We start from the raw sequence: 16,965 nt of genomic DNA, 5'->3' as shown, positions 1-16,965 counted from the left end.
TGTTTTTCTCGCCTTGACTCTCTTAGCTCCTATCAGCAGCTGTGTCACTATTTCATGCTGTGACTTTGTTCCCTTTATGAATATGAGATGTAGTGCCAGTTCAAATGAAAGTATTACAAATCTAATGGCCAATAATGAGATGCTGTTTCACTGTTATTGGGCGTGGGTTGTGTCTATTCCGGTGTGTGTGTGTGGGGTGTGTGTGTGTGTTTTGTGTACAATTTGATGCTAATAAAACCATACTTTCTGCTCCAGGGAGCAAGCACTGACCAGGATTCAGATTAGGCTTTAATGGCTCCCAGGCCTGAGGCTAAATTGAAATGTAAAACCCCAAACCAAACATCATTTGGTTTTTGCGTTTCTTGATGTGGCCCAGCAAAGTGAAAATTGGAGACATGTTGCTGTTTAACTGTGATTTGCTTTCTTTTATGCAAATATTGACGCGCTCCAAAGGGGCTCCATGCATGTCTGGATTTATGACGGTTCGTTTCGGTTAATCTGCATCCACTTAGCAGCTTCTTCCCTGTGAATTCAAATGTTTAAGCACATACTGGCAGCATTTATTCACTTTTTTTTTTTTTGCATCGTGGCCACTAACTTTGAGAAATTTCACTGGGATTTGTTGTGATACAAATAGTGGTCTATTACTATGCTACGGAAAGACAAGAATGCATGGTTTTCAGAAGTGAATTGTGGATATGCATTCAGCATTTGCACTGACAACCGTAATTAAAATTCTGTGAACAAATTGCTTAATAGGGTGCACTGCAATCACTTGAACTGAATTCACGCCTTAAAAATGTAAGGCAGTTCTGAAGGCAAATGGAACCCAATCCAGTAATAGAAAAGTGTACCTAATAATTTGGCCATTTTATGTGCCCTGGCTGTCCTGGAGCACTATTGATTTGATATGATATAAAACATTGGTTTCATTGACTTTACATAAGACTTCATTAATTATTTTCTATATAGATCTGTCTTACAACCCATATAGCGTGCTTACTGTAGCATTCCACTCAATAAAGCACCCACACATGACAACAGTAACCTCCAAGAGCATTAGTTTGATGCATATACTCTCTGTTGGTTTCTTTCAAGCAAAACAGGAGCTTCATATGTTAAAAGTCAGAACTACTGATGGAGTATAGTAGGCATTAAACAGGATGTAATTCTGTAGTGCCAGAGTTTCTCATGCAACTTCACATTTTCCTTTATTGGTCCATAGGGACCTTAGCAGTCATAAATCAACTAAAACACCCAGCAACACTAATTTTGTCTTTAATTGTAACAATGTGTCGTGATTCATGTTCTAATTGCTCCTGAGGGGGGTTTTAGCCGATGATTCAGAAATTATTCAGCACAACACGAGGTAGAAAATGTAAATAGATTTTAATTCTTGACCCAGTAATAAAATACATCCAGTTAACCTGAGATAAAAAAAAACATATTTGTGTAAATTTGTCAGATATTCAAACTATATTCTTAAACCTGAAATGTCAGGAGGAACATAGACTTCACTATTGAAAATGAACTTCCAATAAAGTGAGTTCAAGACCGGTTCTCATTTTTAGGTGGGGGGAGACAGCATGGGGGAGATTACTGATAAAATAACTTGTAATCTAACTTAGTTACTTCTGAAATCAAGTAACCAGTAAAGTAACCAAATTACTTTTTAAGGAACTAATCAGTAATCAGTAGTTGGATTACTTTTTACAGGTAACTGTGGCAACACAGGCATCGGCCATTCTTTTTTGCACATATCAAATCGATGTTGCTGCAGGTTAGCTAGTGCACTCAGAGTCTGCACTTTCAATTACAAACCTGAAGAGTGTAGAAAAAAGATACATTTTCTAGATGTAAAAGTTTCATGATTTACTTGATTTTGTGTGTTTGGGACTGAATATCAGCATGAAGTTGTAATAAAAAGGGTATCAGAGTGGGATTGCACTATGTTTTAAGTTTTGGAAAACAGAAAACATTTCAGAAAAATAAAAGGAAGTTTTGAAACCTGTTCACATATTTTGCTTCACCTGAACCAGCTTCACAAACGCCTCACTCAGGAGATGAGCTGCTGGCCTGCAAGCCATTCGCACTAACGAGACTCACCTACTTTACCTCCGCTAAGCGTCCAACATGCACCACCTTTTCTGAGGAGAAAAACAACAACAAAGAAGCACTTCTGGCAGAGAAGAGGGTATTGATCTGTTCTATATGCAAACTAGAGCTTCACAAACAAATAACACTTTGCTTTTCTTTTGTTTCGTCCCAAGTTCCACCTACCCTCCATCCCCAAATCGCTCAGACCTCGATAAACAATAAACTTCTGATACAAAAGAATCCCTGATGTTGATCTCAAAGTTTCTCCCTAATTTAAGCATGCATGTGAATGTGTATGTGTGTTGCGCTTGTGTGTGCATACAGACTACAGGGGATGGAGAGATCCGGCCCCACTGTTCCCCCACCTGGGGATCTTAACTAGCTCCGAGAGTGCGGTCATACGGTTTGCAGGTAGTGCAGGCCAATTACACAGCTATCATTTGCCGGAGACTACCTTTTGTCTTTGATGTTGTTCCTCAAACAACAATGCCTCCCTTCTCTTCATCCCCCACTGGTACTCGCAAAGTGTTAATTACCAAGGCAATTATCATCTGCATCCAAACCACTGCTTCCCAAACGCTGGATTGGATGCTGATTTGGGTCACACACAGTTCTACCAAAGACTTGTCTTCGGATAGAAAGTGTGGAGCAATATCAAGTGATAAATAAGAATACCTTTCTCTTCTGCTGGTAATGTGAAAAGGTTAACAGTTTGGGTAAGAATGGACTCTATAAATGGTGTGATTAGGGTTATCTGGCACGGTTAGTGGCTCACAGAAAAGCTCTTATTCCATTAAATTTGCATGCTTTAACTTTATTATTGGTCTAAAGTTGGTTAATTTTAAGATTGCTTTATGGGACACTCCTTTAGGTGAGTTTTCACTTTTCATAAGACATACAGTATTTGAACTCAATTTTTTTTTAAATGTACTTGTCAAAGAGTTTATTACAAGTCTATTCAGATGGTTCATGGCACTAAACAACAAGGTTAATATGAAAGTCATTAAACTCAACTAATTACAGCAACCTGGCATTAAGTAACACAAAAATCTGAAACTGCTTGTTTTTAGTTTCTTTAGATAGCAAACAAAAGAGGGGAATTCAACTCCTCACAGGCAGGTTTTCTGTTCTAATACTGCACCAACTCTCGTGGCATCCAATGTGATCCAACAGGAAAAATAAAAAAGCGACTGCAAAAAACTTGAAATCTTGACTTCAGTCAAAGTCCAGAACCATTTCTAATATTGTGTGCAAAAATAGCAGCCAGCACCCAAGTGCTCCACTCATCAGGAGACACAAGGTGAAAATTTAATCCTTATGGCAAAACCTAAAGGAAAGAGGAACGTTGGGTCAGCAAAACTTTATCTTTTCATAAAGTAAACAATGATGATGACTCATATAAAAACCCAAGCTTTTGATAATCACTATTAAGACAAAAGACCTTCCACAATAAAACAAAGCAATCAATATTGTTCAAAGGAGTATTTTACAGAAAAGACTAATCCTCTCTAATAAATAGCTGGTTAAACTGAGTTATGCTTGGCTTGGCTCCATTACAAAACACACAATCGCACACACTCACTTTGTCTTATTGATGCCAAAAACAGATACACCTATTTTTTTCCTTCTTCCATTCTGTCTTTCTTTTCTTGTTTTTTAGGCTGTGCACAGTGGGAATCCATTATTCAAATAGATCTTTGTTACTCCTCCAAGATGATTGTGGCACAATCAGCCATGAAATAAGTTTGCTGTTTTAAAAGTGTTATTCTCTCTCAGGTGTAGCTTTGTATTCAGGTCGGCTTGCCTGCACCAAAAATCAATCTCAATCAAAGGTGGCGAGGAGTTTATCATAAATTATCATGAAAAGGGTTCCCACTCAGTAGATGCTTAATTACAATCTCATTTGAATAAGTTTGCATATTAATGAGTTTAGGATGAAAATGGTTTGTGGGGTTTGTGATGGGGGGCTGTGGGGTAACCCACAGCGATAATGACGGTCCTTTAAAATGTATGCGATATTATTGCTGGTGGAGAGCGGTGTGCTTCATGGTTACGTGTCTCATCCACACACACACACACGCCCACACGCCCTCACACCCACACACACTGACATATGTGTACGAATGTGCACGACCCCTTGCACACAGGCATATGCTCAAGCACAGACACATATAGCACACAAGCAGGGTATGAAAGCATTATTGCAAGCACACGCACACTCGGGGCGTTATAATATGATTAATGGCGGAGTGTCTGTGACATTAATAAACTATAACCAAATTAAAGACTTCATTAGGCCCAACTTGGGCTCAGCGTTTGGTCACATGGTGAATCAGAGCAATGTGATATTTGCCTTGCACGACTTCTTCTTTTTCCTTATTCTCATTCCAAAAGCCAATGAAAGTTAACTTTTAAAATAAACTTCCCTGGTCAGATTTCTGTATGTCAGGTCAGACTCATATCTTTAAATAAGATGCTTTTGTGTTTTGCTCGAGATATGACTGTGGATGTGTGAAAAGGATGTTTGCGGGTACTGATTATCTTCTCACAGTTTGGTCTTTTCTTTCAAGCTCATGGCAGATGGAAAATCCAAAGAGCATCAAGTTGTGCAAACCCATTCTTTAAAAACTAACTTGTAAGATGCAACGCTGAATTATTCAAATTTTTTTCCCCCAAAATGTGTTACATGAAATCATTATGAAAGTTACTGCCCCTATTCTTGCTAAAAATGAAAAAAAATCTTTAAAAAAAAACATTCTTCTTTTTTTAGACTGTAATTAGAGTTCTGGCAACATCATAAGTAAATAGCGACAAAGGTTTTCTGCATCAGATTTCTTTTCAGTGATGCTTAAGACATGGATTGTTGTTTAATGTTCCATCAACTAAAATTGAGAGAGCAATTAGTCAGCCTATGCCTCGTCCAAGAGCACCTTGACATGTGGTAAGAGGAGTGGCTGTAGCAAAACCACTGCAATAGTTCAAAGGAGATACATGTGCAGGGAGAACATACATTTTCCATAAAGGACAAAGATTTGACTGCAAGAACTTCAGTGCGTTGTTCTGTTATTTGGGTTCATGATCATTTTTATGCTCTTTGTATAAGTGTTTCATCAATGTAATGTGCCTCTTTGATTTAAGCAACTCTGACCAAGGCCTGTGGTAGCCTTGGTCAGAGGCTACCACAGGCCTTGGTCAGGCCACACTAGCCTTGGAGTGTGGGTCTGAACCCACACTCCACCCCACACTCTTAGATATTTTTTGCAGGATTTTAAGATGATAGACAAAACTTTGTAGAAGCAACGATAGCATATGCTACCCATCAAAACTGCAATGTCTGATCTAGAGGTACTCGAAAACATAAATTAACAGACTATTATATGTGCAAAATCCCAAAGAAGATTAAGCATTTTTTTCAGATTTACATTTCAAAGGACTGCCATAGAAACCTATTAAATAATTTTCAAATTGTGTCATATGTTGATGGCGTTCACTAAGCATGCTAAGCTCTGTGAAGAGTTAATTTAAAAACTCTGAATTGACTGAATTGGATTTCTGACCAACCCAGACTTCAGAATCTAAAATGGCAATGAGTGTTTATTGCTAATGCTAATCTGAAATGCTAATTTGATAATAAATTTTCAAATTAGCGTTTGGGATGTTCTTTAGTTAAGACTGTCTGCACAGTGTAATGATATTATGCAATACATTGTGCATTTCAGAGTTGAGATACCTATATACTGTTTTTTTAAAGTCAAAATGTATTTTGTCTTCCTAAGTTAGATGGTGATCAAACTATCTTTGATACATTGTCAGATCTGTTGGAAAAATATAATGGGGCTTTGTTTTTTTATTTTTTAAGTTTTTGTTTTTTTATTTTCATACCAGAGATTTTCATAAGTCCTGCCAAGTCTGAGTCACATCTCTATTCTTTCAGAGAAGAGTCTAAGTCAAGCGACTATACACAAAGTCCTAAAAATAGACACGTTTGCATCAAATACATGACACTTGGTCTGTTCATAGCATTGCATAACTGTAGATTAAGATTTCAAATCCTGTATGTCCTGTCTCCGTCTTTACCACATGAACATTAAACAATTATCAGTTAATCCTGGATACATTTTAATTTGTAATATAAAAAGTAGTTTTGAGCTGTTTGGAAGGATTTTGAAATACAAAAATTTAATATTTACCTTATTAGAAATATAAATGCACATTTATGTGCAAAGACAAACTTTAGAAAGCGATTGAAACGTATTAATCATGAATTTCTTAATGAACCTAGTAGGTTTGCATTTTGTATCAATCTGAGTGTATTTCAGAGACTTTTAGAAAACCATATTTAAATATAACTTTTAAACCATTATTGTCAATTATATTCAGTAAACATGTTCCAAGGTATACTGTAAATTACAAAATCGCAAGTGAAGAGCAATGTAGTAAGTAAACAAGCGAGAGTCTCACAGGAAATGTCTGTAGCGACACAGCTAGCTCAACAGCAAAAGAATGAGATGTCAGAGCTCATAAGCTTATTTTGTTCTGAAATGACCCAGTCATTGAATCCAGAGTGCAGCTGGAAAACATTCATTTGGTCATAATTATGAAGCTGCTGCTAACAAGAACAGATTGTTACGAACAGTTAACACCCTGCAAGCCTCAAACGTCTCTGGTGAATAAATCAAGCACATCCTTTCACAGTAAAATGTGCATGGAGCTCTTCACCTGTCAAAGCTGTGGTGTGGAGCTTACATGCAGGCTCAAGTCTTTGTTTGTATGACTTAAGTGCTACTTGAGTCCACCTCTGAAAATTGAGTCACAATTTGTGTGATGGGAGCAATACTCTAAGGTGAGCTGAACTTTTAGTTTCTTCCTCTGATCAAACTTCCAAATATTAATATGTGAAATTTGTCAAAAATCTTTTGAATTCTCCCAGTTTAACACGGGAAACACAGTCCATTTGAGAGGGAGGCTTCACAAGACGAAGGACAGTTAAGAACCCCCGAGCTGAAGACAACTGTGTTATTTAAATCTTATTTTTGCATTTTCACTCTCGCTGTTACCACATCCAGCGTCTGTCCCCGCTGCTAATCTGCTGTGACCCATTTATCCGCTGCCTTTTAGATAATATAAGACGACAGACTCTTAGAGCAATCACAGTATGTGTCTAAGATAAGAAAAATGTGATTTAAAGAAAAAAGTTAACATTTAAATACTGATGCAAGGCAAAATCTTCCAACCTTTATTTGAAAAGAATTTCGATTTATGACAAGAAATGCATGCAGACAAGGAGATAATGAATTTCCTGTGCACAAATACAGCTGTCAGTGAAGACGGTGGATGGCTTGTTAGAAAGGAACCAAACAACACCTGCGAGACCTTGGGCTTTGGAGGTACAAGCCAAGAGAAGGGGCGTCCAAAGCCAAAGACATGCAGGCCTTCATTCCTGATGCAACAGCAGAGACTAGTGGCCAAAGGCTGCAACGAACAATGAGTTCTCTGTCTGCAGTTTCCAACTCTCATCAAGCTGCTCATGTTCTGAATCAATCTCCTTTTGTTTCTTCAGCCCCACTAATTTTTCCACCACTGCTGGTCTCTTGTGTGTGACCTTTTCTTTTGTTTGCAATATTATACTTAACCACACATTTGTATAAAGCGGCTTTTATTAGATCTCTGCAAAGGGGCTTATTGACTTCTCACATCACCTAAAGGGCAACACGTGAAATAATAATGGAATCATATTCCAGCTTTTCCTTTTATTACATGTGCATGTTGGAATTGCTTTACGTTTTTATTTAGCTTGTGTTGCAATGGTGGTACACACTTTTAATACACTGCTAGGTAAATTAAATGGAGCGTATCACCACTTTCTTTTCCAAGTAAATCTTCAAGGAATAAGTGAAGTTTTAGGAATAAGTTAGAAATTCGGATGCGCACTAGCACGCCTCCTGTCATTGTTGTCTTTGTCAGCGCTTGTAAATTCTGCCTTGCAGAAACATAAATCATCAGATTTGACTGTGTGTACTCCACAGCAGGTTGATGAGCGCAAGCCAGGAGGATGAGAGGTTGGAGAGTGTTCAGCTGTGTGGAAGAATCTGAGCCTAATCAGAGCTGAGGGCCAGCAGATTAATTACACCATGACTTCCACGCACGCCACCTAAAGGACACTTACACACAAGCTTGGAAACAAGAATACAGCAGGGATGGCCCTGGCTAATAAAGATGGCATGCTAATGAGCAAGCATACTCCCCAACCAGCACCCAAAAAAAAACAGCAACCACGAAGCAAATAATTCATCCAGTCATATTGATCTGTGAGTAGAGACGTTAAGCCTCCATTAAGGGCAACAAAAGGAAAGCATCATGCTTCATCAAGAGGAGAAGTTGAGCGGAGAAATGTGAGATCAGAGACGGATTGCCATTAAGAATGTCATGTGACGCACTAACTTGTCATGTTTGCACCCCACACAGTGCAGCAACAATGACACACACGCACACACACTTGCTGGAAAGTGAATGCGTCCTTGCACTGTAACACACAAGGAGAGAAGGGGAGCGGAAGAGGGAACGGGGAGGGAGGGGGCAATAATGAAAGATTAAGAGGAGGAGAAGGAGAACAAGAAGGCAGGGCTCGTCTAATAAATCAGAAAAACACGCAGCTCCCGTTTGTTTGGTGATGGACTCTGGCTGAGCTTTTATGAGAGCGCTGCGATCCCGACGCACACCGCCTGAATACTAAATCTTTATGGTTAAATAGCCAGACTCCACATGGTCAACCTGATGAGATGAGACTAAAACAATGAGGCGTACCACAGGAGATCAGAATGAAAGCAATAAAGGCATGTTAGAGAAGTCTTAATGCAGGAAGCTAGAAGTCAAACATTCATTTCTCAAACAATATTCATGGATGTTCCATCAACAGAACGCTATGACACCATTTTCAGAAAATGAAATGCTGTATGATGTTGAATGGAACTATGCATATACAGTATCAACCATATATATTGCCACCCATGGTAAAGAGGAAGTAAAAAGCCTTAAAAATGTATTTTTTATTGGATTCAAATAATTTCATACTGGAGAATTTAGAAAACTCAGACACATATATGAGTACAACTATTCAGTGAGGAAAGCATCTTTGTTAAGAAACAAATAAAGCAGTCCCTATAAAATAAATGTCAGTGAAGTTAATTTAATTTATACTTCACATTTAAAGTTTCTAGCAACTTTTACCATGACATAACATGAAATGACATAAACTCCTATTTCTTTCAGACATAGACCTTTTTGCTGGAGTCTATTAGTCCAATCTTGACCAAATCAACACAAAAAAGGTTTGCCAGCTTTCATGTCCCCACACCAAATTCAGATGAAAAACCTTTGGGAAGGGAGCTGAATATAAAAATGCATACAAAAGAACCAAGGACTGTTGAAATAGAGATTTTCCAAAAACAAATGGTCAAGATCCCCTGGTCTGGAAGCTTCAGTCTTGTGAACTCTTCAGTTATTTTGTTAATATGTTTTTCCAAAATAAAAGGCAAATGTTTCAAAATTGTTCAGAGCTAGAATTTGGTGCTGCAGTAAAAGATCCATTAATTTTTAAGCATTGAGCATCGAGCAATCATCAGAACATGTGGCCAGCACTGTATGCATATGTATTTAATTCAAATGCTGAATAGAGGAGGAATTGTGGCCGTTCCACTAATTTAAAAACTGACTATGACAAGGCCATTTTAGCACATTAATATACTTTGAACCAAACCATTCCATCAAAAGAAGAAGAATTGCTTTATTCATCCCAGCAGGGAAATTATTTCGCAGTTACAGCAAGAATTTTTTATACACAGATTAACACACACATGACAGGAGCTGCGTCTGCAGGCAGCCAGCTGAGCCGGCGCCATTTTTGAATGAGGACATGCGGCAAAGGTCGTCGGGACCGGGAGTCAAACCCGTGACATCCGCAGGTCTAGGGCCTCCAAATGTGGGGCGTGCTAACCCCCCGCGCCACCACAGCACGCCCCAAAAGTAGAATTAGATACCAGACTGTCTACAGTCTGGACAAGGAGCCAGAAAAAGTCACATTGAGTATTAAAGAAACTCCAGTCTGGATACGTTTAACTTTCAGTGTCAGAATTTTGACTTGATTTGGGCTTAGGAATGGGAAATTTTCTGTGTGGTATTTTACATGCAGGTCAGAAACTTAAATTTGGATCTTTCCTGATCAGAGCACTTTTTTGATGGTTGCTGTTCTGCTTATGTTTTTCTTTAAACTACAGCTTTCTTCTTGTCACTCTTCCACTATGGCTAGGTTCATATGGAGAGTGATGAGAATGGATTGAATGTGAGATGTTCAAAGCTTAGGATACTTCTCGTGTCATTTCCTCCTCTCCACAATTTTTGCTACTTTGTGGTGGTCTACCACATTAGGATTCAATAAAACATGTTTTATTTTTATTGAATCCTGAAAGTATTGTAATGTCTGAATGTAGATGATTCTGTGCCAACAGTATTTAGTGTTTAGTTGAACAGCTGATCTAAAAAATTCTGGTACTGCTGTGTTACAATTTCTTCTCCTATGTTTTTTTGTTTGTTTTGCATTGTTTTTTATTTTCTTGTTTGTTTGTTTTTTGCTAAAAATGAAATATTGTCAACATTGAAAAAAAAACAAAAAAAAAACAACAACAACCTGTTCTTGAGTAATTCTTAGAAATAAATTAAACCTAAGATAAACATACCAAACATGGCAGATACAGAAAGGTTGTAGTTACCCTGGTATTCTGTGTTTAAGCTGTTTCTCAACATTTCTAAGAGTTCTTTTCTTTTGGACCACCAAAGCTGGAATGAAGTGGAAAAATTATTACTGCGTCAAAGATCTCTAATATATTTATAATATCCATAGAGGTAAACTGATCTTCAGAGAGCTCAAAGCAAATTTCCATGGGATGTGAAGAATTTAAAGAACATTTTTTCATCATTTTTACTCATGTGTACAACACACACAAACACAGTTCTCTCTGGTGCATGTGAATGACTGAGATTGCCTTGGCAGATGCCCAAACCTTGTTTTGGGTTTAAAGCATGCTGAGAGAGAATAGAAGAAGCAGAGGGTGATATACTTCATCCGTACTCTCATTAGACAACTCGGGGAACACGTCAAACTGCAATTTGTTTCCCTTGCATCCAATAAACAGCTCATTCACTGGTCAATCAGTCACCACAGCGGCTGGTGAGATTAAAGCCAGCGGAGAGTAACAAAGAGAAAAGAGAACCGGAGGAGAAAACAGCTGAAGCGTGGAACCAATGGCAAAATATCGCCTGTGTGAAACGTTTCCCTCACTTTTTTTAAACACAAATAAATATCATCTGCTCAGTGATGTCTTCGGTGGTGGCAGGAGCATTTGGAGACTGGTCTGGTTTGTTTGATGAGAGATGAGAACGCCACCTGATGGGTTTTAACCTGCAGAGTTTCACGTTAACACCGCAAAACACATTAGGTCAGAGACAGTGATAAAATGGGAAAATTTCCAGCAACCGTAAGTCAGAAATCATCTAAAAGCATGATGAGAGTTAACATGTCACATTGGACAATAGTTTATTATGTGCAGCTGGAAGTAATTTGTCTTCAAAATTAAAACAGTGGGTGATTCTGGGATGAAATATAACCAATTCACAGCAGGTTGTAAAAGGTCTAAAGAGATAAAGGGCTGCTAGCTCCAATAGGAAATATCAAGTCTGTTGGACAAGATTCAGCTAATCTTAGCACCTTTAAAAAGTATGCATGATGACTTGAAACTTTTCATATTTTGTCCAGTTACAACCTCAAACATTTTGTGATTTATTGGCATTTTATAAAATAGTCAGACTGGTGCTAAATTGTGAAGCTTTTAAATATTTCACAAATTAAAATGTATAAAAAGTGGGATGCATTTGGATTTCTAGGTATGTTCATCTTCTTGGAAGAATCAGTTTTGTCATGTGATTGATAGTCAACTAGCTCCATAAAAAGTCATTGCAGAGTATATGGAACCCCTAATACAAATCCAATGCTGAATACAAAATGGATGAAATTACTCACCTGAACTTCTCTCCTTCTCAGGGTAGGCTATATATTCTTTTCTTTACTTCTGTCCTCCATTGTCACGAGCCTCTCCGCCAGGAGATCGTCTCACAAAAGCAACAGTTCAGTTGGTCTTGGCAGAAGATATCATTGACACTTTAAAATATTTGTTTTTATAACAACTTACCTTGGACTGATTAATGCAAATCAATCAATCAATAAATAAATAAATAAAATATGCTCTAAAGTGAATTTCATTGTCTTTTCCATAAGACGCACCTTGAAAGACCTGTGAAGTTCAGCTGTTATAGGCTAACACAGCTAGATTTAGAGAGGTATCCTAAATATGGCTGACAGCTCACTTTGTTTTTTTAAAATTATTATTATATGAGTTTTGACAGAATGCGTCAGCTGGGTTTTCATCCTGGTGTTCAACTGTTTGGATTGGTGTGCCCCTGCAGCTTTTAGATATACATTTGTTTGTGCATCGTAATGCATAACTTCCTGTTACGTATATTATGTTGTGTATTTGCGGACAAGATGCAAACACCTACAATCTCCAACTTTCTTTTATCCTCCTGTTTATCACTTTCAGCATTAAACACACACAAGCAGGCCCACTGTAAGAAATCTTACATACATAAGGGATAATAATTACTCTTTCTCACACACACATAAAGTTCTTATCTTCCGCTGTACACGGATTCAGTATTTGTATACATTAGTAAAAACAGACACCCTCCCATTGTCACAAAGTCTTTCATCCCCATTTTCCTGTTTCTTCCACCATCCACTCTGCTCCCACTCCCCCTTCATTTCTCTCCTTTGCTCCTCTCCTTCACTCCTTCGTTCATCCTTCCATCTCGCCCTCCCTCTCTCATTACCTTAATTAGATCCAGCAGATGAACATCGTCTCGTCTGTTGGGGAGGAAGCTCGGCCTCGGTGATGCAATAAGGCTCATTTGCATCGGCAAAGTTAATTGCGGGAGCGGAGCAGGTGTATGGCAATAATGATCATCACACATGACACTCACCTGTGACCGTCTGCGTACGTGACGCGCACACACCCCGACACTGTCTCCTGATGCAGTGTGTGCAGGAATGTGTGTGTTTGTGTCCCTCCAAACTTGATCTGCACTCACAGTCAACTCCTGTTACTAAGTTGCTCTTCATAACCGATCCCTAAAGTTCTGCTGATGAAAGATTTAGTGTGGTAGCCACAGACATTGATGGGTGGAAGAGGTGAAAAGAGACAAAATTAAAACATTTAACTTCTCATTCCCGAAGAAGAGGTCAGTAACGAGCCAACATCATGTTTTGTGTTCATGAAAACAGCTTGAGATGATCTAGGCTTGTTGATGCTTTCAATTTAATCCAATACACTTTATTTACAAGTTCACAATAAATCATCGTAAGGCAATTTATAAGACATAAGTTCTGTTAATGTGTAGAACTATAAGTTCAAGTCCAATTTTACATAGACTGTTTCAAACCGACTTGAATACATTCCAGTTTGACCATCAGTATATCAATATAATAAATAAAGTAAGACTTTATTTCAATGATAAAAGCTTAGTCTAACTTATAGCATTTTCAACAAATTCTCAATGTGTACTCTGAAAGGAAGGCTATCATTCAGACAAATACACAGGCTTAGTTTGTTTTACAACTGATACTGTGCTGTAAGATTTGTAGTGCTTGGGGCATTTTCTGTTATGTCTCAGATTTCTTCATTTTATGAACCAAAGAAAAACTTCTGCACTAAAATAGAATTGATTTTTTTCAGTGTGAGATTTAGCTGTTGGAAACATGGTGCTAAGCAAGTACAAGTAAAAGTTTACTGCAAGAAACATGCATGTCAACTTGAGAATAAACATTTGCCTTACTTCTAAAACTCTTATCTGACTGATTGACCTTGCAGGTTAACATCCTGCGAAAGAAACTGGATGGTGTCACCATCACCCTTTGTCCTGAATGGATAACAGACCTCAAAGTGAAGATCACACCTCAGTGTTTCTAGGTTAGGAGGGCTAGATGATGTGACTCACACTTGAATCTGGCAAGTTGGGTGGACAGGATGGTGTTAGTGGAGGTTGCACTTCTGTTAACAGTATAAGATGGCATTCACTGTGCATATTTAACACCATTTGATTCAACACCATTCCAAGCCATATTTAGATGCACTTAGGTGCGGCATTGCAGACCCTTAAGAAGCTGCATTTAAGCTTTAACATAAACTGGAAGTGGAGGGTTTTTTTGTACTGTTGTAACCATTAAACCTCCCCTTCAGTTCAACCTTATAAGTGGAGATACGTCGTTGATGTTACCATCATAAAATAACTTACAATTAAGAACTAACAAAGCTCATTGTGAGTTTCACAGATGGTGGAGAGTTCTTGTCAATAGCTGCTGAAAGTAACTAAAAAAGTTACTTTTAATGTAACTTAGTTACTTTCCGAATCAAGCAATCAGTAATCTAAGTTACTTTTTCAAGGAGTAATCAGTAATCCGATTAAAGTTACTTTTCCAAAGTAACTATGCCATCACTGCATATATGTTATAAAGTTGAGTTATTTCAGTGGCACCCAGTACAAAACAACACTTTAGATAAAAATAATTCACAGGACTGCAAATTGCTGCTACTGTCTAAGTTTTTTTTTCTCCCCATTCTAATGTGATGTGTAACTTGATTCATACCGGCTGTAATTATAGTGACATCAATAATCTGTGCAAAGACACACTAATTTCAGTATAGGATGTTGTAGCAAAAACCTTAGTTAACTGTGCAGCCGATGCCTGTGCTGTGTTGCGGGCAAAGGATGCCAAAGGATTCAGAGAGAAGCCCCTGCACACATTTGGTTGCAATGTAAAAAATTCAAGGATTGTCAAAGTGAAAATGTGATGATCATGCCAGATGGCGAGTTTTCAGCCACTTCAAAGAGGCTGGGATGGAGCTTTGTAGGCATTCTAAGCGACTGTGCTTTCTTTCATGTGAGGGTCAGAGAGGTTCAGCGATGCTCCGTCTGAGCATCTTCATTAGACCGTTCCCTTCGTTACAGATTGTGATTTTAATTGTCTCAGTACTGTACACATATTGCATTTCTGGCAATGTTGTCTTTTTCCTTCGTGTCAACACTTTGCATGTGAAATAAAATGGTGCAATTTATTTTAGAAAGTCTTTCTAGAGCCCAGTAACATTTTAGGCTGGCCTACGGACTGCCACCCTGTGGTATTTGCAGTGATATCTCAGTCATCCAACATGAAGTGTGATATTACCTGCTTATTTGATATTTTTAGACGCAGTCATGCCACCCAATATTGCAACACAGTATAGATATATAGAGTGCTATACTGTGTTGCAATATTGGGTATCTGATTGTCATTTAGGTTCATTTATTTATATTTGTTACGTACAGACAAGTGTGAAAATGGAGAAAAAGTGAATGTAAAGTCTACGTCTCAACTTACGCAAGTGTAACACTGAGATGCTTTCTGAGAATTACACAGAACACACATAAACAAGCTTTTCCTTCCCCTTTAATGTTTTATTCATGGGGAAAATAGGAAAAGGCGAGTCTAGGTGAGTATTTGAAGAGTAGTTAATAGAATTTTTCCAACAAAGCAGTTCAAGAAGCGCAGGGGCTGGTGTGAGAGTTGTTTCCATAACAAAATTCTTAAGAGCTGGTTTGGTTTTCCACAGTCAGACAAATAGATCTCTTCCAGTGTCTCATTATCCCTGAAAACAGATTTTCTAACATATTGCGTCTGGGTTCACCAAAATGTTTCAAACAGTCAGTGTTTTTGAACAGTCTTTACAACACTGATTGACATGTTCCACTCATGAAGCATTGTCCACATTAACAAAAATCTTTGTTAAACTAACTTCTACGGCCACTGAATTTCTGGTTCACATGTAACTGAAGATTTTGTGGTAAAACTGAGATTTCTAATTATGCTTTCTAATGTGGAGAGTTTTACATACTACATATGACCAATATATTAATAAAACCTCAGACAATTTTAAATGTTCGAAGTTTTTTGCAATTTCTTGGACATAGATGCATTCTTAAAGCAGCTTTATCAGTGTGATAGTGCTCTCTACAGTGTTTTATGTTTTCTCCATTTTTGTTTTGTCCCAAAGATTTTCCTAGTGCACTAACACACTCTTAGTCTTTATAGTTTATAGAACTTTATAGTCTGAACTGTGAAGTTCAAACTATGGTAGTCAGATATGTAATTGTTTGCAAATAACACCGCAGTAGTGCCCTGCCCAGAGTGTGGTATTTCCTTGAACAACAGAAATAAAATTACTTACCGCCAACTTTTGGTTCAGTCTGGCTCTTAGTTATCATGTGACATAGTCAGTCCGGGAGCATTGAGACGAGCAGTGTAAATATGAATGGGGGAAGGGTTGGCTTGGTTGTGCTAATGCAAATTTTCCTCCCCGTTGACAGGAGGATAAACAAGAAGCGTTTTGACAAATTCCGCCTGAAGACTGTGATTGCTGTCAGCCTTGACCCCTGTGCCTTTGCCGTGTTTCCCCATAACTCACAATTAACAAAGACATTAGAGCATCCCGAGAGGACCGCCCGGCTTTATTTCCCTCCCCTACAGAAACTGGGCAGCAGCAGCACAAGCGAGGCCCCTGGACTCGAGCCCAATTCAGTAATTTAGCTGGAAAGAGTGATATCAAGACGAGAGGATGGAGGGAGGGAGGAAGTAGTACCCTGAGCACACTTTGGGGTTTTAGGGCTGATATGGATATGGCTGTGGTAATTACTTATTGCTTGTTATTGCTCGTGCTGTCACACCTG

Source organism: Xiphophorus couchianus, chromosome 22, assembly GCF_001444195.1.
Source record: "Xiphophorus couchianus chromosome 22, X_couchianus-1.0, whole genome shotgun sequence".
Taxonomy (NCBI): domain Eukaryota; kingdom Metazoa; phylum Chordata; class Actinopteri; order Cyprinodontiformes; family Poeciliidae; genus Xiphophorus; species Xiphophorus couchianus.
This window is presented reverse-complemented; position numbering follows the sequence as displayed.